The sequence below is a fragment of the Phascolarctos cinereus genome, unplaced genomic scaffold, assembly GCF_003287225.1.
Source record: "Phascolarctos cinereus isolate Bilbo 61053 unplaced genomic scaffold, phaCin_HiC Scaffold_4;HRSCAF=312, whole genome shotgun sequence".
In the NCBI taxonomy this organism is placed as follows: Eukaryota; Metazoa; Chordata; class Mammalia; order Diprotodontia; family Phascolarctidae; genus Phascolarctos; species Phascolarctos cinereus.
The window spans coordinates 110,896,026-110,921,087 of record NW_027555847.1 but is presented as its reverse complement, the minus strand read 5'-3'; the positions used below and the strand labels follow the sequence as shown (position 1 = coordinate 110,921,087).

Genomic DNA, 25,062 nt, shown 5'->3' with positions numbered 1-25,062 from the left:
GAGAAATAATTTGAATATCATGGAACTACAGTCAGCATTACCAAGGACCTTGCAGCTTCTAAATTAAAAGATCATAGGGTGTGGAATACGATATTCTGTAAGGTAAAGGAGCTTGGATTACAACCAAGGATTAACTACCCAGGGAAAATGAGCATAATCTTTCAGCAGCGGAGATGGACATTCAACAAAATAGGAGACTTCCAAACCTTCCTGATAAAAAGACCAGAGCTCAACAAAAAATTAGACCTTCAAATACAAGACTCAAGAGAGACATAGAAAGGTGAACAGGATAGAAAAAAAACAACATTTCATTAATAATGGCAAACTGTTTATATCCCTACAAGGGAGGATGACACTTGTAACTCTTGAGAATTGTATTGTTATTACACCACTTTATAGGAGTATACTTTTGATGTAAGGATAAAAAAAAATTTAATCAAGTGGGTTAAATGGATCTAAGTATGTGGATTAAGCTGATCTAAGGGGAATGTACTGAAAGAAAAAGAAAGGAGGAGGCAGACAGGAGTAAATTATGTTATAAGAAAAGGAACAAAAACCCATTACAGTAGAGGGAAAGAAGGGAGGGAGATGAGCATTGTTTGAACTTTACTTTTATCAGATTTAGCTCAAGGAGGGAATAACATGATCAGTTAGGTATAGAAGTCTAACTTGCCTTAGAAGGGAAAAGGGGAAAGAAAACAAAGAGGGGATAGAATGGAGGGAAGAAGTAGTAATGCTAAAGGAATAAATGGAAAAGGGAGGGGGGCTAATAAAAGGGAGGCAGAACTGAGTGAGGTGGTCAAAAGAAAAACACTAGTGAGGAGGGAAAGGGGAAAAGGAGAAAGAAAAGCATAAATGGGGGAAATAGGATGGAGAGAAAGACACAGAGAGTAATCATAACTGTGAATGTGAATGGGATGAACTCTCCCATGAAATGGAAGCAGAGAGCAGAATGGATTAAAAACCATAATCCTACAATATGTTTACAGAAAATACATTTGAAACAGAGGGACACACACAGATAAAAGGCTGGAGCTGAATATACTATGCTTCAATTGAAATAAAAAAAGCAGGGGTGATAATCCTGATCTCAGACAAAGCCGAAGCAAAAATAGATCTTATCAAAAGAGATAAGGAAGGAAACTACATCCTGCTAAAAAGGCACCATAGACAATGAAGTAATATGGTGTAGCATCCAAAATCTTGGAGAAGTTCAGGGAGTTACAGGAAAAAATAGACAACAAAACTATACTAGTGGGGGACCTCAACCTCTCCCCCTCTCTGAACTAGATAAATCTAACCACAAAATAAATAAGAAAGAAGTTAAGGAGGTGAATAGAATTTTAGAAAAGTTAGGTATAGTAGACCTGTAGAGAAAAATGAATGGAGATAGAAAGGAATATACTTTTTTTCTTGGCAGTACCTGGCACATACACAAAAACTGACCACGTTCTATGGCATAAAAACCTCACAATCCAATGCAGAAAGGCAGGAATATTGACTGTATCCTTTTCAGATCATGATGCAATAAAAACTACATGTAATAAAGAACCATGGAAAGATAGACTAAAGTAATTGGAAACTAAATATTCTAATCCTAAAAAATGAATGGGTCAAACAACAAATCATAGAAACAATCAATAACTTCATTCAAGGGAATGACAATAATGAGACAACATAACAAAGCTTATGAGATGCAGCGAAAGTAGTTCCTAGGGGAAGTTTTACATCTTTTACATGAATAAAATAGAGAAAGAGGAGATCAATGAATTCTATCAAACATTTAAAGAACAACTAATTCCAATACTATATAGACTATTTGGGAAAATAGGTGAAGAAGGAGTCTTACCAAATTCTTTCTATGATACAAATATGGTGCTGCTACCTAAACCAGGAAGAGTCAAAACAGAGAAAGAAAATTATAGACCAATTTCTCTAACGAATTTAGATGCAAAAAATTTAAATAAAATATTAGCAAGTAGATTACAGCAACTTATCACAAGAATAATATTCTATGACCACATAGGATTTATACCAGGAATGCAGGGCTGCTTCTATATTAGGGAAACTATCAGCATAATTGATCATATCAACACCAAAACTAACAGAAACCACATGATCACCTCCATAGATGCAGAAAAAGCTTTTGACAAAATACAACACCCATTCCTATTAAAAACACTAAAGAGCATAGGAATAAATGGAGCCTTCCTTTAAATAATAAGTAGCATTTACCTAAAACCTTCAGCAAGCACCGTATGTAATGTAGACAAGCTAGAAGCATTTCCAATAAGGTAGGGGGCATAACAAGAATATCCATTATCACCACTGCTATTCAGTATTGTACTGGAAAAGTTAGCTTTAGCAATAAAAGAAGAAAAAGAAATTGAATGTATTAGAATAGGCAAAGAAGAAACAAAGCTATCACTCTTTGCAAATGATATGATGATATACTTAGAGAATCCTAGAGAATCAAGTAAAAAACTACTTGAAATAATAAACAACTTTAGCAAAGTTTCAGGCTATAAAATAAACCCACATAAATCATCAGCATTTCTATATATTACCAACAAAGCCCAATACCAAGAGATAGAAAGGGAAATTCCATCTAAAGTTACTGTAGACATAAAATAAATACTACCTACTGAAACAAATCCAGAAACTATACGAACACAATTATAAAACGCTTTTCACACAAATAAAGTCAGATCTAAATAACTGGAAAAACATAAGTTGCTCATGGGTAGGCTGAGCTAGTGTAATAAAAATGACAATTCTACCTAAGCTAATTTACTTATTCAGTGCCATACCAATCAAACTAAAAAATATATATATTTTATAGAGCTAGAAAAAATAATAACAAGATTCATTTGGAATAACAAAAGATCCAGAATATCAAGGGAACTAATGAAAAGAAATGCAAGGGAAAGTGGCCTAGCTGTTCCAGATCTTAAATTGTATTATAAAGCAGCAATCATCGAAACTATTTGGTACTGGTTAAGAAATAGACTGGTGGTTCAATGGAATAGGTTAGGTATGCAAGACATATTAGTCAATGACTATAGTAACCTACTATTTCATAAACCCAAAGAGCCCAGCTTCTGGGACAAGAACTCACTCTTTGACAAAAACTGCTGGGAAAACTTGAAAAGAGTATGGCAGAAACTAGGCATAGATCAAAATTTCACACCATATACCAAAATAAAGTCAAAAGATGGGTCCATGATTTAGATATAAAGGCTGATACTGTAAGCAAACTGGGAGAGCAAGGAATAGTTTACCCATCAGATTTACAGAGAACAGAACAATTCATGACCAAACAGGAGATAGAGAACATTATGAAAAGCAAAATGGATAATTTTGATTACATTAAATTGAGAAGTTTTTGCACAAAGACAATGCAACCAAGAGTAGAAGGAAAGTAGAAAATTGGGAAAGAATTTTTACAACCAGTCTCTCTGATAAGGTCCTAATTTCTAAAATATATAGAGAATTAAGTAAAATTTATAAGAATATAAGTCATTCCTTAATTGATAAGTGAGCAAAGGATATGAACAGGCAGTTCTCAGATGAAGAAATTAAAGCCATCTATAGTCATATGAAAAAATGCTTTAAATCACTATTGATTAGAGAAATACAAATCAAAACAACTCTGAGGTACCACATCCCCCCTATCCGATTGGCCAACATGACAAAACAGGAAAATGATAAATGCTGGAGAAGATGTGGGAAAATTGGAACACTAACACATTGTTGGTGGAGTTGTGAAATGATCCAACCATCTTGGAGAGCAATTTGGAACTGTGCCCAAAGGGCTATGAAAATGTGCATACCCTTTGATCCAGCAACAGCACTTCTAATGACCCACATGTACAAAAATACATGTGGTGGCAAAGAATTGGCAACTGAGGGAATTCCCATAAACTGGGGAATGGCTGAACAATTTGTGGTATATGAATGTAATGGAATACTATTGTGCTATAAGAAATGATGAGCAGGCAGACTTCAGAAAAAAAACTGGAAAGACTGGCATGGACTGATGCTGAGTGAAGTGAGCAGAACCAGGAGAATATTGCACACAGTAACAGCCATGTTGTGCAATGACTAATGTTTATAGACTTAGCCCTTCTCAGAAATGCAAGGATCTAAGACATCTCCAAAGGTCTCATGATGGAAAATGCTATCCACATCCAAAGAAAGAACTATGGAATTTGAATACTATTTTTTCTCTTCTGTTTTGTTTTGTTTCCTCTTTCTGATGGTTCCTCTTATTGTTTCTAATTCTTCCTTATAACATTACTAATGTGAAAATATGTTTAATAGGAATGTATATGTATAGCCGATATCAGATTGCAAGATATCTTGGGGAGGGAGGAGGGGAAGGAGAGGGAGAAAAATTTTAAACTCAAAAACTTATGGAAGTGAGTGTTGATAAATCACAATAAATTAATAAAAAAAAAGAAATCTAGCCTGTAAACCCCCCAAAAATGAAACATTTCAATAAATAATAAAATTAAATCATACAGAATAGAGATGTCAAACTCACAGGACCCCAAAACTTCCTACCTGAAACAGAATAAAATGTCATTGGAAAATATTTAATAAATTAAATAAAAATGCAATAAAACATAAATAAGTTAACTTGTGGTATTGCAAGTCAATATGCAGTGAGTACATAGAGTTTGACATCAGTGATGTAAACTACCACAGAGATATTCCACAACTTAAGGGTACCTATTAACTTGCATCTTCTATGTCCCTTTCTAATCTTTTTTTTTGTATATACACAGCAAATTGCTACCATTAATATTCTTAATATAATCATCATAATTGATGTAGTCAAACTCTATACTACTCCTCAACAAAATGGAGTGGTAAATCAATAAGCATATGTCAGACAACACAATTCACAACCTTGAATTCTCAGTTCACTTGCCTGAGGAGTACATTCTCACAGGGTCAATGACTAGGACAGGACATTCAGAGGAGAGTGACCAGGACCATAAAAGGCATCAAGACAATGCCATATGAGGATCAGCTGAAGGAACTAGAGATATTTAGCCTGCTAAAGAAAAAAAAATCTAAGTATAGAGTTCTAATTGGAGGTCCACAGACCTCCTAAAGGTCCATGGAGAGATTTCAGGGGGTCCACGCAATTAAAAAATTATTTTGCTAATTGTATTTCAATCCAGTTACATTATATTTTATCCATTGTATTTTATTTTATCCATTTAAAAACACTGTCCTGAGAAGGGATCTACAGGTTTCACTAAACCCAGAGGAGCCCATGACACAAAAAAGGTTAAGAAGAACCCTTGACCTAAGTGGTACATGACAGAGGCCAAGATATTGGAAGGGCTGTCACACAGAAAGTAGACTAGGACTATTTTTTCTTGCTCTTGGAAGGCAGAAGTAGGAGCAATAAGAAACTACAGAGATGTAGATTTCGGCTCAACAAAAGGGAAAAACTTCCTAACGATCAGGGCTATCCAAAAGTGGAATGGGCTCTCTACCTCCGAAAGCAGCGGGTTCATTTGTCAAAGTAGGTTCTATAATCAGAAGCTGGATGACCACCTGCCAGGCATACTTTGGAGGAGAGTGCTGTTCTGGTATGCATTGGACTAGATAACCTTTGAGGACACTTAGAACTCTGAGATTCAACGGTTATATCAAGCTCTAAATCCAAGGAGCTAGTGAAATATAGATTATCTTCAATTTTAAGAGAATATTCTTGCTTCACATTTTGTGTATATTGAAATGATAGCTTTATAAGCTATATAATCAGTCAATAAATGGGAGCTAATCATAAAATAGGTGGCATATTAAAATGCTGTATAAATAAACAAATAAACCAAACTCACACTGTTTTGATTTACAGACTAACTTTTGACAATGACCCATAAATTCCAAAGAATTGGGTCAAAATAGTATAGTATTAAACTCCCTTCTCTATGCATTTCCCACTATTAAATGTTTTCATTGAAATTTAATATATATGTGCATGTGCATGTGTGTGTGTGTGTGTGTGTGTGTGTGTGTGTGTGTGTATTACACGTGTAATATCATTCTATACATAACGGAGACTTTTTTCTCATGAAATACAACTATTTATACCAATAAATACTTGACTTCACTAAATAAAGTGACTTGGTCCCAAGCATCTTGACTCTGCATATTAGTTCCTTTTATACTAAAAATAAGTTGGCCACAAATCAATTTTTTTTTTTGCTGAAAAACAGATCTCCTAAATACCTATATAGCAATTTTGCACTGTTCAAAATTTTGCTGGATTGCTATTTCCTCCTAAAGGCACATGACTTGTGAAATGTTTTATTTTTTAAATAATATCATTTATCATTCACCTCCAAATAAATTATTACTCATCTAAATATTATGTCATCTTCTTTTAGGCCAAAAAATTTCAAAGTATTTTTTTCTCTGAAAAAAAAGCCTCTAAATATAATGGCTCATGTCCCTATCTTGCACTGTATAAGGCTTAGCAAACTGACCCACAAGCTTTTTTATACAGATGGGAGTGATTTAGGCCCTTCTTGCTTCTCTCTCTCTCTCTCTCTAAGCATTCTTATAGTCATTTAGATTTTCAAAGTTGAGTATCTGATGATACCAAGTGTTTGGTTTACATACCCAAGACGCAAGATATAAAGTATATTTTTATAACAGAATCAGTCATTGGCTTTCTACATGGACCAGCCAGACAAGACTACAAACAATCTCAATGAGGGGCTCCTGAAGCCACTATTTCCCAAAGAAACCTCCCATCATAACCACAAGGTACTATAGTACATATCTCAGAATACAAAATCTTGTATGCAGAGAGCTATTTTGCCTGCCAATGATGAGGCAATTTTCCATTGGGGCCCTGAAGATGAGACTTCAGTATTTATAAAAAGCATAAGTACTCCAAAGATTTCCCCATGGCCTGAAGCTTCTAAAGGAAATGACAGAGTGGACTTTGCTCATGACTCTTAACAGCAACCTGATGACCAGGCTTTTCTTTTAGTTTGTGAAACTCTAATAACAGTGTTGGTGCTGAAGAACATATATCTTTTGTCTATTATCCCTCAGTACTGATTCCTCATGGAGCAGATAGGAAGGAAAGTGAAAGAAGTTTACTCTCTGGGGGAAAAAATGCAGAAAATTTAGAAAATCTTGTCCATCCTCATGGACTGCCCCACCTCCACCATATATTAACTCAAAGGGGGAAAAGAAGTTTCCCACTAGTTATTTTCTAGTGCCTTTTTCTACTATTGTTAAAAATAATGAAATTTCTACCATTTTCCTCTTATTGTTAAGGCCTTTTGCTGCTGTTGTGTAAGGCTTCCACCATTTACATTTTTGTATAAGTCAATCATATCTTACCCTCCTTACCACTTGGCTTCATCATATAGAATTGGACTTTTGTGTCTCTCCCCATCCATCAGTACCTCCTAAATTAATTTGTTACTTTTCTGATTTTCCTTTGGTCAATCTAGATAGACATAAATATACAAAGTTCACAAGCTATAGACCCTAAAGGGCAGCCTCAAGGTTCTGACAGTAAATTCCCTGAAGAGAAGTCACTATTTGTGTGCATACACAAATATATACACACATATACATATATACAAATACACATACATATGTACACATAGGAAGGTATGGATAGATGTGTGTGTGTATTTGTGTGTGATATTTTAAAGCAACTCTTTTGGTTCTATGATTGGTCAGCAGTATTCTGAATCCAAAGGAGGGTATTTTTCTTTGTACTAAAACTCTCACATACCCTGCAAATGATTACTTCTTTTTAAACATTATGTACACTATGCTTAACAAATAAACTCACTGCTCACAACCCATGAATCATCAGAGATCATGGCTTAAGAAACTAAAGATTTAAGAAACTTTTATAAAAGCCAGAATCAGAGCTTCTCTATAATTATCAAGTCCTCACAGCCAAGTGAAGTGAGTGAGGTAGGGAAAATCTTCTGGAATGAAACTGTAGCAATCATCCAGATAATGAAGGACAAAAATAACTCAACCTTGATACTAGGTAAGGCAACATAGTAAGAGTAGATTGTTGAGGACTGCACTTGACTAAACTGAATGCTACAATGATTAAATTTACTCTTCAACTCTCCTTCAGTGGGTCTCAAAATGTGGTCTAGGGACCCCTTAGAGTCCCCAAGACCTTTTCCAGGGGTCCATGAGGTCATAATGATTTTCATAATAACACTCAATATTAATACTAAATATTTAATACTAAATAAAAATTAATACTAAATAATAAATTTCTAACATGGCACATATGGGCAGATGTAACTTCCATAAACAAAAGCTCTGGGGAGGTCCTCTATTTTAAGAATACAAAGGAATTCTAGGGCCAAAAAGTTTGAGCATCACTGCTCTATTTCTTTCTACCTTTAAAACAAACAAACTTTATTTCCAGGGAAGGCAAGTTCTCAAAGAGACAAAAGTTTCTAGATAAAGGTCAGATATAATTAACATACTCAGAAAACTTCTGAAGGTATAGACTTATTCTTACTGAAAATATTAAGTCAATAATCTGTTCCTCATCTTTCAGGTCGGGTTGTCATTATTTTAAAATCTCTACAATTTCTAAACCAACAAGGGGGGAACTTAATGAAGTAATCAGTCCGATAAAGATACTAAGGGTTGATGGTAACCTGTACAGCTCTACCTTCAGTAGTAAAAGCTAAGGAAACCTTAGGGTAAATTACATTTTCCACATGTGTGAATTTCACATTTAACTGAAGCATTAAAAGTTTTTAAGCAATGAAACTTCAGTTATTTTAACCAGCTTGGGGAAGAACCTTTCACAAAGTAAATGAGGTAACATGTGCAAAGTGCTTTGTAAACCTTAAAGCATGGGCAGCTAGAAGGCACTGTGAATACAGTGACAGGCCTGCAGTCAGGGAGACTCATCTTCCTGAGTTCAAATCTGCCTTAGACACTGAGTAACTGTATGACCCTGGGCAATTCATTTAATTCTATTTGCCTCAATTTCCTCATCTGTAAAATGAACTGGAGAAGGAAACTGCAAACCACTCCAGTATCTTTGTCAAGGAAACTCCAAACAGGGTCACAAAGAGTCAGACATGACTGAAAAACATGAGACACCAGAGAAAAACTTTAGTGAAGAAACCAAACTTATCTAATATAATTGAAGACACATGGCTAGAGTTAGGAACATCAGTTACTATGGCATATCAACTACAGTACTGTCATACCTAAGCAGTCCACCAAATTCAACTCTCCAAGATGACCAATGATCTCTTAACCACTTAATCAACTAGCCTTTTCAAAGGCCTCATTCAACTTGGTTTTCTACAGCTTTGGACAGTGTTGTTCTCATCCTACACATTTTTCTCCCTTGGCTTCTTGGCTTTCTTTCTTAGTTCTCCTGCTTGTCAGAACCCTCCTTCTCAGTCATCTTTGCCAGATTATCACTCTTCTCCTGCATACTAACCATAGTCTGTCCTTTCCTCCTCCCATACTTACTTTCCCGTCTCCCCTGGTTCCTCTTCATTTCTCACTAGTCTCTCCCTAGGTGATCTCTTCAATTATCATCTCCATGCAGATGACTTTCAAAATCTCTATCAATGATCTCCAGATTTTTTTGATTATGTAAAAAAACTGAGGGGTACACACTCCAAAAATATTACATAAATTATATATGATATATATACTACTGTGCTAATAATTATATAATCATAATACATAAAAATAGAAATGTAAGACATACCATAAAGATGAAATAACATTTGATTTTAGTGCCAAAGGGGAACCTTGGAGTTTTCTGTGTTGGGAAATGGCAAGGCCAGGTCTGAGTTTCAGAAAAATAATTTTGGCAACTATGTGGATTGGAGAGACAATTAGGATGTTATTGAAATAGCTCAGGCAAAAGGTGATGAGGGACTGAACTAAGGTGGTAGCTGCATAAGTAGAGAGAAAGGGGCATATGAGAAAGACAGCAGGTAACAGTGGATAGTGTTGAACTTGGGAGTTCTGAAGATCTAAATTCAAGTTCTACCTTAGCCTCTTAACTATGGTAAACTGGGCAAGTCAACAACTTCTCTCAACCTCAATTTTCTTAACTGTTAAAGTATTTGTAAAAAAAAAATCTGCACAGGGATGCTTTGAGGATCAAGTGATATAATTATCTAAAAAGCTTTGCAAACCTTAAAGCACTACGTAAATTCTAGCTATTTATTTTTAGCATCATCACCATCATCATTATTAGATTCAGAGGTAGAACAGCCAAGAATTGCCAACTAATTGGATATGTTGGGCAAGGGAGAGAAAAGAATTGAAGATGATACCCAGGTGGTAACTGTATCCTCAATAGTAAGAGGGAGGTTTGGAAGAGACACAAGTTTAAGAATAATGATAATGAAGTCTGCATTAAAGATCACAAACTGTTCTTGCCTGCTTATCCTGGGTAACTCATTCTGACACACCCACACCCCAAAAAAGGTGAGGGAGGCAGGATTCTTACTCACCAGATACTACCCCCTGGTTCAGAGCCTACCCTCCTAGAGGTACCTACCAATCAAGAGGGTGATTGGGAGGAGGGGGAGAAGGAATTTTCCAAATATCTCCTAGCCAGATGCTGCTTTGGGTGTCTAGGTAGCACTTGAGAACTTTCCAAAGGGTCAAAGCCTAGCTCAGGAAAGGGTAGAGTTTAAAGTTTGTATAGCAGCATAGCTGGTAGAATGAAGGAGTGTTGGGGCAGAGAGTAAGGGCCTGGTAGGACTGTTGTTAATAAGCCCTACTTTGGCAAGAGCAGGAAGGGTGGGATAAGATCCACCTTCCTACACTTTGATTTGTTGATCATACATCTCTTGAGGTCAGATCATGGGGCCCACACTTTGGAGAACACTGATGTATATAAGAAGTCTCAATTTGTGCCTGCTATATCTAGTCAGCCTCAAGCCAAAGCTAAACAAGAATGCCTTCTAAATGTGCCCAACAAGCAGACATCCCACTTTTTCTTGAAGACTTCTAGTAATTGAGATCCCAGTATCTCTTGACACATTTCATCCCACTTTTGTATAGCTCTAATCATTAGGAAGTTTTTCCTTGCATCAAGCCTTAATTTGTCTCTTGGCAGCTTCAAACTATCATTCTTACTTCTGCCTCCCTAAAGACAAAGAGGATAACTCTAATCTCTCCCATATTGCAGCCCTTCAAATACTTAAACACAGCTATCAATTACCACCTCTGAGTTTTATTTTCTCCAGGCTAAGTATTCCTACTTTCATGTATCCCTCAATCCTCAAATGGCATGAACTTAGGTCACAAACCATCCTCTAGATATTTTTGAACTTATCATTGCCCTTCCTGAAGTATGATGTCCAGAACTGAACATAGTACAGTTTGATCTAGGCAAAGTACAATGGGGGATATCACTTCCATAGTCCAACACACTAAACCCACCTTAACACAACACAATCAAATTAACTTTCTTGGAGTCCATTAAAACCCCCAGATCTTTTTCAGAACAGCTACTGAGTCATGCTCCTCCAACTTTGTATTTTTGAAGGTTCTTTTTAAAATCCAAGAATCAGACTATACATAGAGTCTTCTTAAAATTTATCTTCTTAGATTTAGCCTAGTAATCTAGTTTGTAAAAATCTTTTTGAATTCCAACTCTGTCATCCACCACATTGGCTGTTTCCCAGCTTAGTGTCATCAGTATTCCTTTATCCAAGACACTGATAAGAATGGTAAACAATCCAAGGCCAAGCACCAGATCCCTGGGGCATTCTTTTAGAGTGGCCTGTCCAAGGTAATATAAACTATTAGTAACTTTCCTTAGGTCCAGCTATACAAACAGTTCTCATTCCACCTAACTGTAATAATTTCTCAACAACATCATGGCATCTATTTCAGAAAAATTAACATGAGAAATTTTTTTTCAAATGCTTTCCTAAAATGTAGTTAAACAAGCATTCCTGATCTACCAATCTTTAAACTGTGTCAAAAAAAGGAAATAAAGTGAATCTGTAAAAGTCATCAAGTCTGAGAAATTCCTGATAAAAACTTTAAAATATTTAGACAGTTATTTTCTGACACTAAAAATTAACAAATAGTAGATAATTAAGAAAAACAAGAATAGAAAAAGTTACAAATATAATGAATATTCTTCTGAACATATTCAGTGCTAAAATATACTTTTTAAAAGATGAAACTTGAGTAGGGTGCTCTATTTTTGGCCATGCTATTACTATTTAGTCCATACTATTCTATGTGCCAATATGAGAACAAATTACATGTGGAAACTTTTAAAAAAACTAAGTAATTAAACAAATATGAAACCTAAATTGCCTTTAAAAGACAATGGAAAGCAATGAGGTCTTTCTATCAACCAATGATAGAGAACACAGAGTTATGACATTACTGTAGGTACTTAATATGTTTGCTGTTGAGTTCCAAAGTTACTTACTAAAGTGTTGGATGAACACAGAGCTATGTGAATCAATGGCATATCCAAGAAGAGCTCTTTAAAAAAAAAAACAAAATAATTCAAAAATTGTTAATGGGTAAAATAATCTAAATTGTAGCTCTATTACCAAAGTTAAATTAAGTCATCATCTTTTCTACTACCAACCAATCTATAAGCATTTATTATTTGTTATACATTATTTTATTATATATCATACATTTCTATAGATTTACATATACTTATATATCATGATTTACTATTACACTATATATTATTATTTATTATTAAGTGCTTACTATATGCCAAGACTGTAGTAGGCACCCAGGATACAACATAAAAGTCTCTAGTACGTATAAATCAAGTCAACAGTATCGAGACAAGTTAATGGCTATGGTAACAATGTCATTGTCATTGGTATGTCATTGGTTACAATAATAACAACAAAAATTTGCTAATCATTTTTGTCTTCTGTGAATTTCAAAAGAACACACACCCAGAGGAAAATAAGCTTTGTCCCCTGGAATTAAATGTGATGGTTTTTTTGTTTGTTTGTTTTAATTTCATATTGTGATCATAGGCAGGCTTTCTTTGAAGGTTATAAGGCAATAGTTAGTACCTGCTGGTGACCACGTATATCACTGGGAGTCTGGGAATTAATTCATGAAAGTTAGCAGGAGGCATTACAAATATAGAGCAGGAAAAGGTCCTCTAAAGTCATCTAGTCCAACTTCCTTATTTTACAGAGGAGGAAACTGAGGCCCAGAAAGATGAAAACACCTTCCCAAGATTATACAAGCAGTATCAGAGGTGAGACTCATAATCAGGTCCTCTTCCCTCAAAGCCACTGTTCAGGCCACCATAACAGTTTACATCTCAATGGAAATATTCCCAATAGTCCAAATAAGAAAATACTTCAGAAAAATATCAAAATGGATGTGAACCTCTCCAAATGGGCTGATGATACTAAAAGGAAAACATAAGATCAAGAATTATCAGATAATTAAATCCCCATAAACATGATTCTATAACACTTAACATGAATTCATACATCATATATATGTATATATACATATGCATGCATACATACAAGCATGCCATTCAAACTACCATTTGTATTTTTGTAGTGCTAATCACAGGCATCCAAATGGTAAGCTCTCACAGAAACATTTAAAAGGGTCTCATTGTCTTTCAATAAACCTGACTATTTGATTCTTAATTAACTTATCTACTGTTTAACTACATTCATTAAGTGTATTTCATTACAGTACTCAAAGGACAAATGCAAATATTAAGGTTATAAAGCAACTTTTATTATGACAATAATCCACTAGCAAATGAGATTTTTGAGCTATTCAGAAGACTATTTCATTTTGCCATTTCATTTACAGCTAGTGAATCTCTCCACTCACACCTCCATCTTGATAGTTCAGGCCCTCTTTACTTGAAGCCTAGATAATAAGGGCCTAACTAGTTTCTTAATCCAGCTTCTTAACCCTTAAAAGCACATTTCCCATCAAATTAATCTTCTTTAAATAGCTTAAGCCAACCTCAATGGCTCTCAGCAACCTGTGGGATAAAATATAAACTCTTTAACCTGGTATTTGAGACCCTCCACACCTGGCTTCCAATCTCCCTTTCTAGCCTTATTTCCCATTACTTCCCTTCAAATACTATTCTAGTCATATTCTAGCCCCATTATATTGTAAACTCCTTGAAGGCAGACCCCTGTCATTTTAAATCAATGAATACCTGGTGCCAAACAAAGCAGGTATTTAATAATAGTTTGTTGAACTTAGCTGAATAATTCTATGAGGTGGCAAATGTGGACAGAAGTCCATGAAGAATTCAGAACAATATAATCTATACTCCTCGATAGTAGGTATTGCATCTGGGTCTAAGTATGTGATAATCATTTTCTTCAATACACTATTTGATTCAAGCTCTCTTTAAAAAAAAATCAGATGGGGTCAATATTCTTAATCCTACTCAGGCAATATTTTAGTTTAGTCTCCATAAATACTTGCTGTTTACTGATGTAGCTAAGGTTAACAAGGATTAGTCTGAGATGGGACAGGAAAGAAGGAAGGTGTATATATGAGGAGCAATGTTAGAAAAAGGAAGGGTACTGAAGTAGAATGGTCCCTAGATTTAGAGTCTAGAGGGCAGAGGACTAAATTCCATCAGCAAGGCTACTAATTTCCTATGCAACTTTGAACATTTGTGGCTCCAAGAAGCTGTAGCATGCATAGCATCAAACCTACTGATGACTTAGGGGATATCTACCCCAAGCATGTGAAGACTTCTCTGGCGGAACAGACTGATGAGAACAATTTGTTCCAGTGGCCATGAAGGTGGCTGAAGCAGGTGCTGTGGAGTGCTTACAGCTTGATCAGACATCAAAGATGCCCAAGGTCATCCACTGCATTCTGGGCCATCACCAGCCATCTTGACTTTTGTCTTGCCACTGAACTTCAATGACTCTGCAAAAAAGAGTGAGGCTGATGACTTTACGCAACTCTGCCTCACTTAAATCCCAATTCAGGCACAAGTCAATACATCACCCCATGGTGTTATCAGTCCTCTTCAAAAATGAAGGAAGGACAAACAACAACAACTTCCTGTGTGACCTTGAACAAGCAACAGCCATTCTGGGTCTCAGTTATCCTCTCCTATAAAATGAAGGGATTCAACTACTCGATCTCTAATGTCTCTCCTAGCTCTATTCTCTACAATTGCATGAAGAGATGAGGCAAAGAAAAATATGAACCTATTTTTTCACATGTTGAAATTACCTGCTATATGGTTAATGATGGCCTATTTCTTTTTTCTTCATATATTATGAAAAATGAAATGCATACAAGTTATTCCCTAAATAGGCATTCTTCCTCTTTTTCGTTTCTCATGTATCCCTTCAGTGGGCTGATCGAAGCAAATTCACCCCTTCTCAGAATACTGTTTCCTGCCCACATAATTGAAGGAAATGACAAATTTCAGTGAGAGGTTAGAAAAAATAAGGATGTACTTTTTTTTCCCATTCAAGTTCATGTACCCCCTAAAATCTATCCACAGAACCCTCCATAGATACCAGGTCCCAAACCCAGGCCCTACAAGCAAGACAGAAGCACGAATGAGCTCAGAGGATTAGCATAAATGCAGTGCATCAAGGGGAAAGGAAAAGGAAAATAGTCATTGCTCATTTTGGCCCAGAGCTACATCTGTTATCTCAGCCCAGCTGGACACTCCACCGGGAAGTGAGACACAGGAGCAGAATCAGAGGAGAGAACAGCAACAGACGGCAGGCTTTGAATGAGGGGAAAAAACGGCTTTGGAGAGATATAGTAATGACCAGCAGCAAGTGAAGTAGAGCTCCAAGGATCATGGTGGCTTAAACCATGTAGCCCAGAAGGAAACCCACATTCTTATCTAGAGCTATAGGGAAGAGAAGCCAACTCCATACTCAGAGAGTATCAGCTGTGCAATTTGGAATCACTTCATAGTGATAAAAAATAAAAAGATGAATCAAAGAATTATAAGATCAGAGTTGGAAGGGACCTCAAAGATCATCTAGGCCAAGCCTCAACCTAAATTATTAATCTCATCTACCAAATTCCCAGTAAGTTGTCATCCAGAATTTAAAGGTCTATAGTGACAGGGAACTCACTATCACTCCAAGGCCTCCTATTCTACTTTGGATGGCTCTAATTATTGGGCAGTATTTCTTTTGAGCTGAAATTCACCTCCCTATAACCTCCAGCAGTAGGAAGAACAAGTCTAATCTGGCTGCCATGTTAATAGCCCTTCAAATAATAAATGTTGACTGATTAATTCATGACTACTATCACGTTCTCCTGAAGCCTTTTCTTCTTTAGGCTAATATTCTCCATTTCTTCCAATAATACTCACAAGCCAGATTCATAATATCTTAACCAGTCCTGGTCTCTCTGCCCTCCTCTCCCTGTCCCCACAGCTGTATACTCTAGCTTGTCAGTGTCTCTTCTAAAATATAACAGCCAGAATTGAACATAATGTTCTGGATGTGGTCTGAATGGAATAGAGTGCAACAGAGAAAATTACCTCTCTCTGGGTAGAGTTCAATGGATTTAGATCATAGGATAGTTAAATTTAGAGCTGGAAGGAACATTAGAGATCATTAAACCCAATCTTCTCATTTTGTAGATGAAGAATCTGAGCCTCTGAGAAGTCCATCACTTGTTAGATAACACAAAACTGGTAAATAGCAGAACTCAGACTTGGATTCCTAATCCAAGGTTTTTTTCTATAGTTGCATCTTATCATACCAATGCTATCCATCTTCTGTTAAGTATAAGGAAGGTCATACTAGCTTTTTTTTACTGGTTGGAAGGAGAAAGAGCTTCTAAGAAGTTAAATCACCATTTTTTTCCAAGAAAGGACTAAACACATCATTTTAGTAGGAATAAGCATCATTAAATCCAAAAAAGAAAAATCTTGAGGAAGGCATGGAGTGAAAACTCAATTTTATTAACAAAAAATAAAAGGGGGGGAGACAAGGCCCAATTCTTCCTAGAACTGAGAAGGCTCACTGTGAAAGACTTGAGAAACAGTGAAAGGAAAACAAGAGGTTCCATAAGAACTTTGAAAAAAAGCTTTGATAATGGAACTCAATGGTTTGAGACTGATATCTGAAACATAAGAGCAGGCTGACTGAAACAAGCTCCTCGACTCTTTTGATTCTATTTTCTTTGCCAAGGAGAATGACCTCAGCCCTTAAAGTGGCAAGAAAAAAAATTGAGAGTTCATGTCCAAGATAAGTCAGAAGATAGTAACAGAGCACCTGGCTACCCCTGTTGAATTTATTTCACCTGGCATACATGAATTAGTCATCTTGATACCCAGAAAACTAGTAGATGTGGCTACTGAGTCACTGCACTTTAAATGAGGGTGGTACCACAAAATCAGAGAAAAAAAGATGTTGCCCTAAGTTTCAAAGAAAAAGGTGGGAGGGATGAAGCATAGTCTGAACACTATAGATCAGTGAGTTTAATTTCGATTCTTGGAAAAATTCTAGATTAGGTCAATTAAAGATATTGTTGGTAGATATATAGAAAGAAAAGCAATGATTACAGGGAGCCAGCACGGCTTCAACCAGAAATAATGGACTTCCGATGCAGAATGAAGCACACATACGAAGACATACCCATTGGTGGGTCTTTTGTTTCGCTGTGCTAACTGGTTACAAGAAAAGTCAGGTTGTTTGGTTTGGTTTGGTTTTTTAATGAGGAACAGGCTACTGATAATGATGAGGTGGAGGTGGAGAAGGGGGAGGAAGAAAGAAGGAAGGAGATTTAAGCTTTTTTGTGCAGAAAATACAAGAAAGTTTAGTGGGAGAAAGACAATCAACGCAGGTCTAACACATTTTGAATTTATTATATACTTTGTAAAAACATCAAGCTGTACAGAATGAATTCACAATTTTGCATGCAATCTTCTTTTTGTTCTTTTTTATATGAAATGCTCATATTTGTCAAGTTCAAAAGTTTCATATAAAATATATAAGCATACGATATATATGAAAACAAATAAAAGGTGAGGCCAAACTACCTCATTTCCTTTTTCTGACATAATCACTCAACCAATAAATGAGGGAAATGCTATGGATATAGTGTATCTATATTTTAGCAAAGGTTTTGATAAAATATCTCACACTATACCTGTAGGAAAGATGGTGAAGTGGAAGAAACAGAAAATATAATTAGATTGAGAGAGAACTCAAAGAGTAGCTGTTAAATAGTTCAAGGTCATTATAGCAAGAAGTGTCTAGTGGAGTATCCCAGGAATCTGTGCTTTCCCCCATGAGCTAGTTAACACTTATATCAATGACTTAGATAAAGCTCTAGAAAGCATTCTCATCAAAAGTGTAGATGATACCATGCTAGAAGGATAGCTAAAACAATGGATGACAGAATCTAAAGAGATATTAACAGGTTATAGAAATAAATGTCAGGTTTTACACCTGAGTACCAAAAAAACCAGGTGTACAAGATGGTGGAGTAATGGTTAGACAACAGTTATTCTGAAAAAGATCTGGAATTTTAGATGAACTGCAAGCTCAGCCTGAAATCAGCTGTGTGATGTGGCCCCAGAAAAGTTAATGTGTCCTTGAACTGCATTAAAAGAGTCATTGTTTCTGGGAGTAGACAGTCCCAAAGTATTCTGCCATCATCAGATCTCACCTTAAGTGTGTTCGGTTCTAGGAACTGTAAATGGCATTGATTAGCTGGAGTATCCAGAAGAGGCAACCAGGATGGTAAAGGGCTCTGAGTACCTGTCATATCATGTCATGTGAGAATTGGTTGAAGAAAATGAAAATCTTTAGGTCAGAGAAAAGAAGTCTTAGGTAGGTGTGGGGAGGGGGGAGTGAGAGAATGTTGTTAGGGATTTTTAAGTAATTGAAGGGCTGTTATATGGAAGAGGAATTAGACCTTTCTGTTTGATCCCAGAAGGATAGAACCAAAAAAAAAGGGTGAAAATTTCAAAGAGGCAAATTTAGGCTTGAAATCAGGAAAAACTTCCTAATGATTAGAGCTGTCCAAAAGGGTAATGGACTGCCCTGAGTGGTAGTGGGTTCCTGCTGCTTGGAAGTATTTAAGCAGAAGCTAGCTGACCCTTCATCTTGGATGTTATAGTGGGAATTCTTTTAATGTATACTTTGGACTAGATGACTGCTGAGGTCACTTCCAATTAGAAAATTCTGTGAATCTGTGAAGATCCAGAATAGTCTTTAACTAGAAGGAAAAAAAAAGGAAAAAAGGAAAGGAAAGGAAATAAGAGCAAGCAAATGGGCACAGAAGATGGAGACTGGCTGAAAATAACTATATTACTTTGTAATATTCCCTTATTATTTGTTTTCATATTCTGTGGGATAGCCTAACTCCCTATACTAATTTGTAATAAACCCTTTTAAAAAAACCTAAGAGTAATTTCCTATTTGGAGGAGCAGGAGTATAGGAAATAACCCTATAATCTCTCTTACAATCCAATAAGAGAAGCAGAAAAGCCAGCACAAAAGGGGAGTTTGGGGAGAGATAAATAAAGTGAATCAACAGGCCAAGTGACATCACATATAAGGTGTGGAAGAGGTGCTCAAACAAAAACAATGGCCACATCTACTTTACAGCTCATTCTCAAAAAAGCACAGTTGGGAATCTGAATTAACCAAAGTCCACTTAACTACACCACATTTTATGTAAGACCCATTTATGGATGCAATCAATATGTAGAAATCGGTAAAAATCCAACCAAAAATGCACAGAAATGTCCATTTTGAAATCGTTTTTAAATATAGTAGGACATCAGGCATAGTAGGAGTGTGGAAAACAGACTAAATTTGGAGTCTCATGTCATAGGTTCAAACACCAACTCTGCTACTTATTTTCTTCTTGACTTCACACTTGTCACTCTACCACTTTGGTCTTTAGATTCCTTATCTGAGCTGGACTAGACAACTTCCAATGACTCTTTCAGCTCTAAATTCTCCAAGACCATCAGGATATCAGCATAGTTTTGTTGGGTCAGTAATGCAGAATGCTGAGATACAAATAATAATGTCCTAGAACAAACTCAGATGGAAAACATACAACTGGTTATCCCAGAGTCTTATGTCTCATGGGTCCCTTTGCACCTAGCAGGCTCTCAGTAAATGGTTCTCAGACTGAAATGTATTAATGGTGCCACCATCTGAAGAATCTATATTATGAACTCACAGAAACCAACAGGATAGGGAAGAGAACTCGGGTGACCCACAGTTACTACAGGGAAGCTTATTTAAACAGGATTGTAGGATCCTGGATTTGGAGCTGGAAGGGACCCTGGAGGTCTCCTAGTCAAGCTTCCAAATTTAGCATTCTTACTACTATATCATGGGGATTTCTTTCGGATCCTCAGTGGGATGGGGTAATTTTGAAATACAAACTAAACTCCTTAACTATTTCTCCAAAGAATCCAACAATTCCCTCTCCCCTAACTTCTACCACCTCTTTCCTCTCTCTTTAGGTCTCTGGAGCCAGTCCATTTTGGAAAACATCCCCTATGGCAGCTGTAGGATAAAACTAATCACCCAGGACTTTCTGTGTCCAGAACTGCACTCCAAGGAACTCCTATGGGTCTCTTGCAATGCCCCTAGGCTGTAAGGATGATGTACACAATTTCTCTGAGGCAAGACTGCATCACCTTTTGGTGATTATGAGACACAGAGCTGGCATTACGTAGAAAAAGTAGGACCCTGTATATAATGAAATTTGAAAGACAGTGAAAACAACTCTCTTCAATGAATAAGCAACTACCCTTCCCCCCTCTCGTAACTATCCAAAGATGTGGCCTTCCATATTATAAGGGTAATAATAGAGGGTCTAAAGGCAAGCAGAAGAGGGAGATTATTAGTAATAGTAATAATAATAGCTAACTATATAATGCTCAAAGGTTTGTAAAGTACTTTACCTACATTCTGCCATCTGATCCACACAATAACCCTGGAACACAAGTATTACAGATGTTATTATCCTCACTTTACAGATGAAGATTCTGAGGCATATAGAGGATGACTTGCCCTTGGTCATACAGATAATACACAGTAGAAGTAGTATTGAAACCCTAGTCTTTCCAAATCCAGTTCTAGCAAAGTAACTCAAGAGAAGTGGGGGGGAGGGGGGAGGAAAGAGAAAAGGTCGAAAAGAAAAATACTGGTGTGTATTTGCCATACTATACACCCATATGTAAAATTTGAATGTGGATAAGACCGTACATAAAGCTTTTCTTCATTAATTTTTCCTAACACTGAGGAGAGGGAAGCTTTTTTATCAAAAACAGGTTACCTACTTCATCATTTTGCTTGAGGCTGGCTCCAAGGAGCCTTATGACCACCTTAACTAAATTAAAAAATGAATCCATTATTGGGTATTTGTGAGACATCTGGTTTGCAAAACTTTAAATGGCCTTAATTGTTCCTCTCTACTTGGGTAGGATCCATCTGACTATTCTAAATAAATTGGTCTGTATGTAAATAGGTTCAATACATGGGCCAAGCTATACCCAGAGACATGGGTATACCAGTGTTACCACTCACAATGTTTTATACTAGAATAGTCTTAGCTCAATTTAAGACATTCAAATGTTGGTGCAATAAAAATAATAATAACAATACTCATTTATACAGTACTTTAAGGTTTATAGAGCTCTTATTTATTCCAAAGTGCAGTTGCCATCCTAAATGTTACCAAGTTTGTAACTAAATATGGGCCAACTTAATTAACACTAATAGCTGTGTAACCTTTAAAACCCTAACAAATATTGCCTCCATTAGTTGCTGCCAAAATTCTCATCATCATCATCATCATGGCCATTTATGTATCACTTCAAGTTTTACAAAGCACTTTCTTCACTATAGGGTAGTGCAACTCTTATCACTTTACAAGTCAGGAAAATGTCAGTTTCAGCGACTGGCCCATAGTAAAGAAGCCAGAAAATAGCATTAGAATCTGGATTCAAATCCAATTCTGAGTCCAAAGTGAATTTTCTTTCCATTATACTAATTATGCTTTCATTGCTCTACAAAATTAGGTAAGAAAGACCATGTCAAAGAACTACAGAAACCAAATGGTTATGAGGAGACACAAAGGGAACAGTTAATAATAGGGTTGCCCACCAAACATGATTTATAGGCAGGGCTGACTGCTTTTCAGGTTTCTTATGTCTCTCCCTCAGAAAAAGAGAGAAGAGTTTCCTTCATAGCTGGTGAATTTGTGTCTCCATTATCTCATGAGCAGGAAAAAAAAAAATCACCACCCCAGAAGCACATTCCACTTTCCAGCTGCTTTTACTGGATACAGTAGTCAGCAGTCCTGGAGGGGATGGGTAGAAAGATAAGATGTTTCACCCTACTGTGTCAGTACATATCTGTATCCTGTACTTTTCTGCTATCACCCAACTGCGCATGTAACACGTTCCCATCCCCCACCCCCACACCACTACCAGCTCCTCCTCCTCCTCCTTCTCCAGCAGTCCAAACTTGAAATTTCATGTGGGCTGTTGTAGTCCAGCCTTTGTGCTGCAGCAAAGATAATAAGCTAAAATATCTCTCTACTCCATCCTCATCCTCCATCCCCGCCCAAACACACAGAAACACACACACACACACACACACGGAGGAGACATTTCCAAAATAACGTTGCATTCAAAGATCCGCTTTCTAATGCAGAGACCACAAACAAAGGAGTCAAATCTAGGCGGAGAAGGCGAGAGAAAGGGGGCCTGAACGGAGGAAAAGAAAAGGAGGCGACAGCTAAATGCTCGCAACTGAAACTAGCCGCAGATGCAAGGGCAGAAACGCCACTGGTGTGTACACTACTCTGCCTCCTACCAATTGTGCAGCTCTGATCCGGGTCCCCAACCACAGCTGCTACAGTCGCGGTCGCTCGCCGCCGCCTCCTCCTCCTTCGCCGCGGCTGCTACACTGATTCCGAAGAGCCAAGCACACGTCTACAGAGCAGCATCCCTACTACCCTTTGGTCCTCTCAGAGCCCCCAATAGACTCTGTCTTGCAATCCAGCCACCAGTAACATCTCAGAAGTAGTCCTTACTGAAGCCCAGGCGCTGAAATCACAGCGGATACGGCAACATAGAGAAAGCAACAGGCTCCCAACCCCCCCCTTCTCCCCTCCCCCTCAAAACAGCCCGGCGCACACAAACACACACACGCATCCCTCTTCATTTCCCCTTTTGCATGACCAGGCCTGGTATTATTCCCTCCTCCCCCCCGCAAAAAAAAAAAGCAACGTTACTAACAACCCTCCATCTAGGGAGGAAAAATTAAAAAAAGAACTTTTGCAACATCTTTAAGAGACGGGGAAGACTGTGAGGAGAAGGGATGGAATCGGCCAAAGGAAACTTCCAAACCTTGTGCTTTTAAAGAGACAAAAGAGAAACGGGGTTTTTTTTTTGTTTGTTTGTTTGTTTTGGTAAAGAATGCCACCGGAGCTTTTTAGGGCTGGTTCCAACGCACCCCGTATTCCCACCCCGCACTCGCGCGCAAACAAAACACGCGGAATCACGAGATCCCGATGGAACATTCCCGGGGAATTGAGCGAGGGCTGGGCGGGGAAAGGGGGAGCATTCCTCACTCCCCCCTCAACCCACCGCGCCTTCACCGCCCCTTAGGACAGTTTCCAAGCTCCCACTCCTTACCCAGCTCGTTCCTGCAGCCCTCCCCAGCTAGGTGGGATTTGCCTCGGGCGGGGAGTAACAGAGGAAAGGAGGCGGGGGGCGGGAAGTGTGGAGAGAGGGTCGTTTGTGGCTCTGGTTTTCTCGCCTGGCCAACTGCTCTCTTCTGAAGTAACGGCCCAGAGAAGAGCTACAGGATAAACACACACACACACACACACACACACTACCATGAAACTTAATCCTGCTCAGCCATCCAGCGGCCAGACGCCAGTCTTCTCGGCCGCAACCCCCTCCCTCCCCCTGCCTCTACTTAGAGACGCTCTTGCGCCAAGCCTGGCAGCAGCCGCAGCTTGACGAGAGGGGCTGTGAGAGGCAACCGTGACGACTCCGCTCAGCCCCGCAGCCTTCCCGATGCTGGAGATCCCCAGCCAGCCCTAACCCACGCTAGCCTTTCTCTTGGCTTGGCACATTTCTCTGCCTCGGTGCAGAACTGGACTTTAAAATAAAGCGTACAGACTAGACAGGCTCCTTTCTTGAGCAGACTTGAAGTCGTGGGGGTGTTTAAGTACAAAGCAGTGGATGAGAAATACTTGGGTGATCCTGTTGAGACTGGATTGGCCACTGTCACTTTAAGGAGAGAGGGCTTAGCTCTTTACTGTGAGCAACTGGGGCCAAGGTTTCCAATTTGAAAAGCTCTCTGGGTGAACGGGTCATATAGTTGGGCCCAGCCGGGGCTAAAAAGAAAATGGAGTCTTTCAGCTGTTTTGGCTACTCGGATAAAAGCTAGTCCGTGATGACTCACAGTGAGGGAGATTAAGTGTACAATTTTAGGAGTTATCTTTCTGTAACACTGAATCCAAGAGGCCAAGAATTCTTCCAGAAAATAAAACGTTGTGTCCTGGTGCTGTGCTGTTCAGCAAACATTTGTGAAGGGCCTACTATGTGCAAATTACGGCACTCTGAGAATATTCTGCACATGTGCTTGATAATAGGACATACTGCAGATGACCAAGTTAAAATCTTATAAGCAAGGAAACAAATAAAACTTTTATAAAATAATAATTTCTGCTGGATTTTGGAATACAATTACATCAACTTATTGGGGAACAGATTTACCCCCTAAATATTTATTACTTATTAAAATTAGTTTGCACTTATCAAATGTTTACGGCATGAGAAAAAAAAACTCTAAAAAGCATGTCATGCTGCAGAAAGTGCCAAGGATGTGCTCAACACTGGGAATACTAAAAAAAAAAAAAAAGGAAGAAAAAAAACCAGCCCCTGCCCTCAAGTAGCTCACAGTCTAATGGAAGTGGCAACAGGTAAATATATACAGACAAGCTATACATACAGGATAAATAGGAAGTAATTATCAGAGAGAAGGCACTAGAACAAAGAGA

The 25,062-nt window shown here is 37.7% G+C and overlaps 1 protein-coding gene across 27 annotated transcripts in view; it reads right to left on the bottom strand.

Annotated features, from left to right (window-relative positions):
* The window catches only part of MPDZ (multiple PDZ domain crumbs cell polarity complex component), a 225,062-nt gene extending 201,215 nt beyond the window's left edge, over window positions 1–23,847 (bottom strand). For 16 of the 27 annotated variants that reach the window (XM_020969739.2, XM_020969745.2, XM_078152492.1 and 13 more), the window contains exon 1: window positions 22,860–23,124. The gene's annotated coding sequence lies outside the window, so the exon portion shown is untranslated. Of the gene's footprint in view, window positions 1–12,466; window positions 12,523–14,749; window positions 14,947–22,859; window positions 23,126–23,683 lie in introns of those variants that run through there. The other 11 variants (XM_020969727.2, XM_020969731.2, XM_020969735.2 and 8 more) reach the window with 4 other exon arrangements.
* Window positions 23,848–25,062: the final 1,215 nt, after the last annotated feature.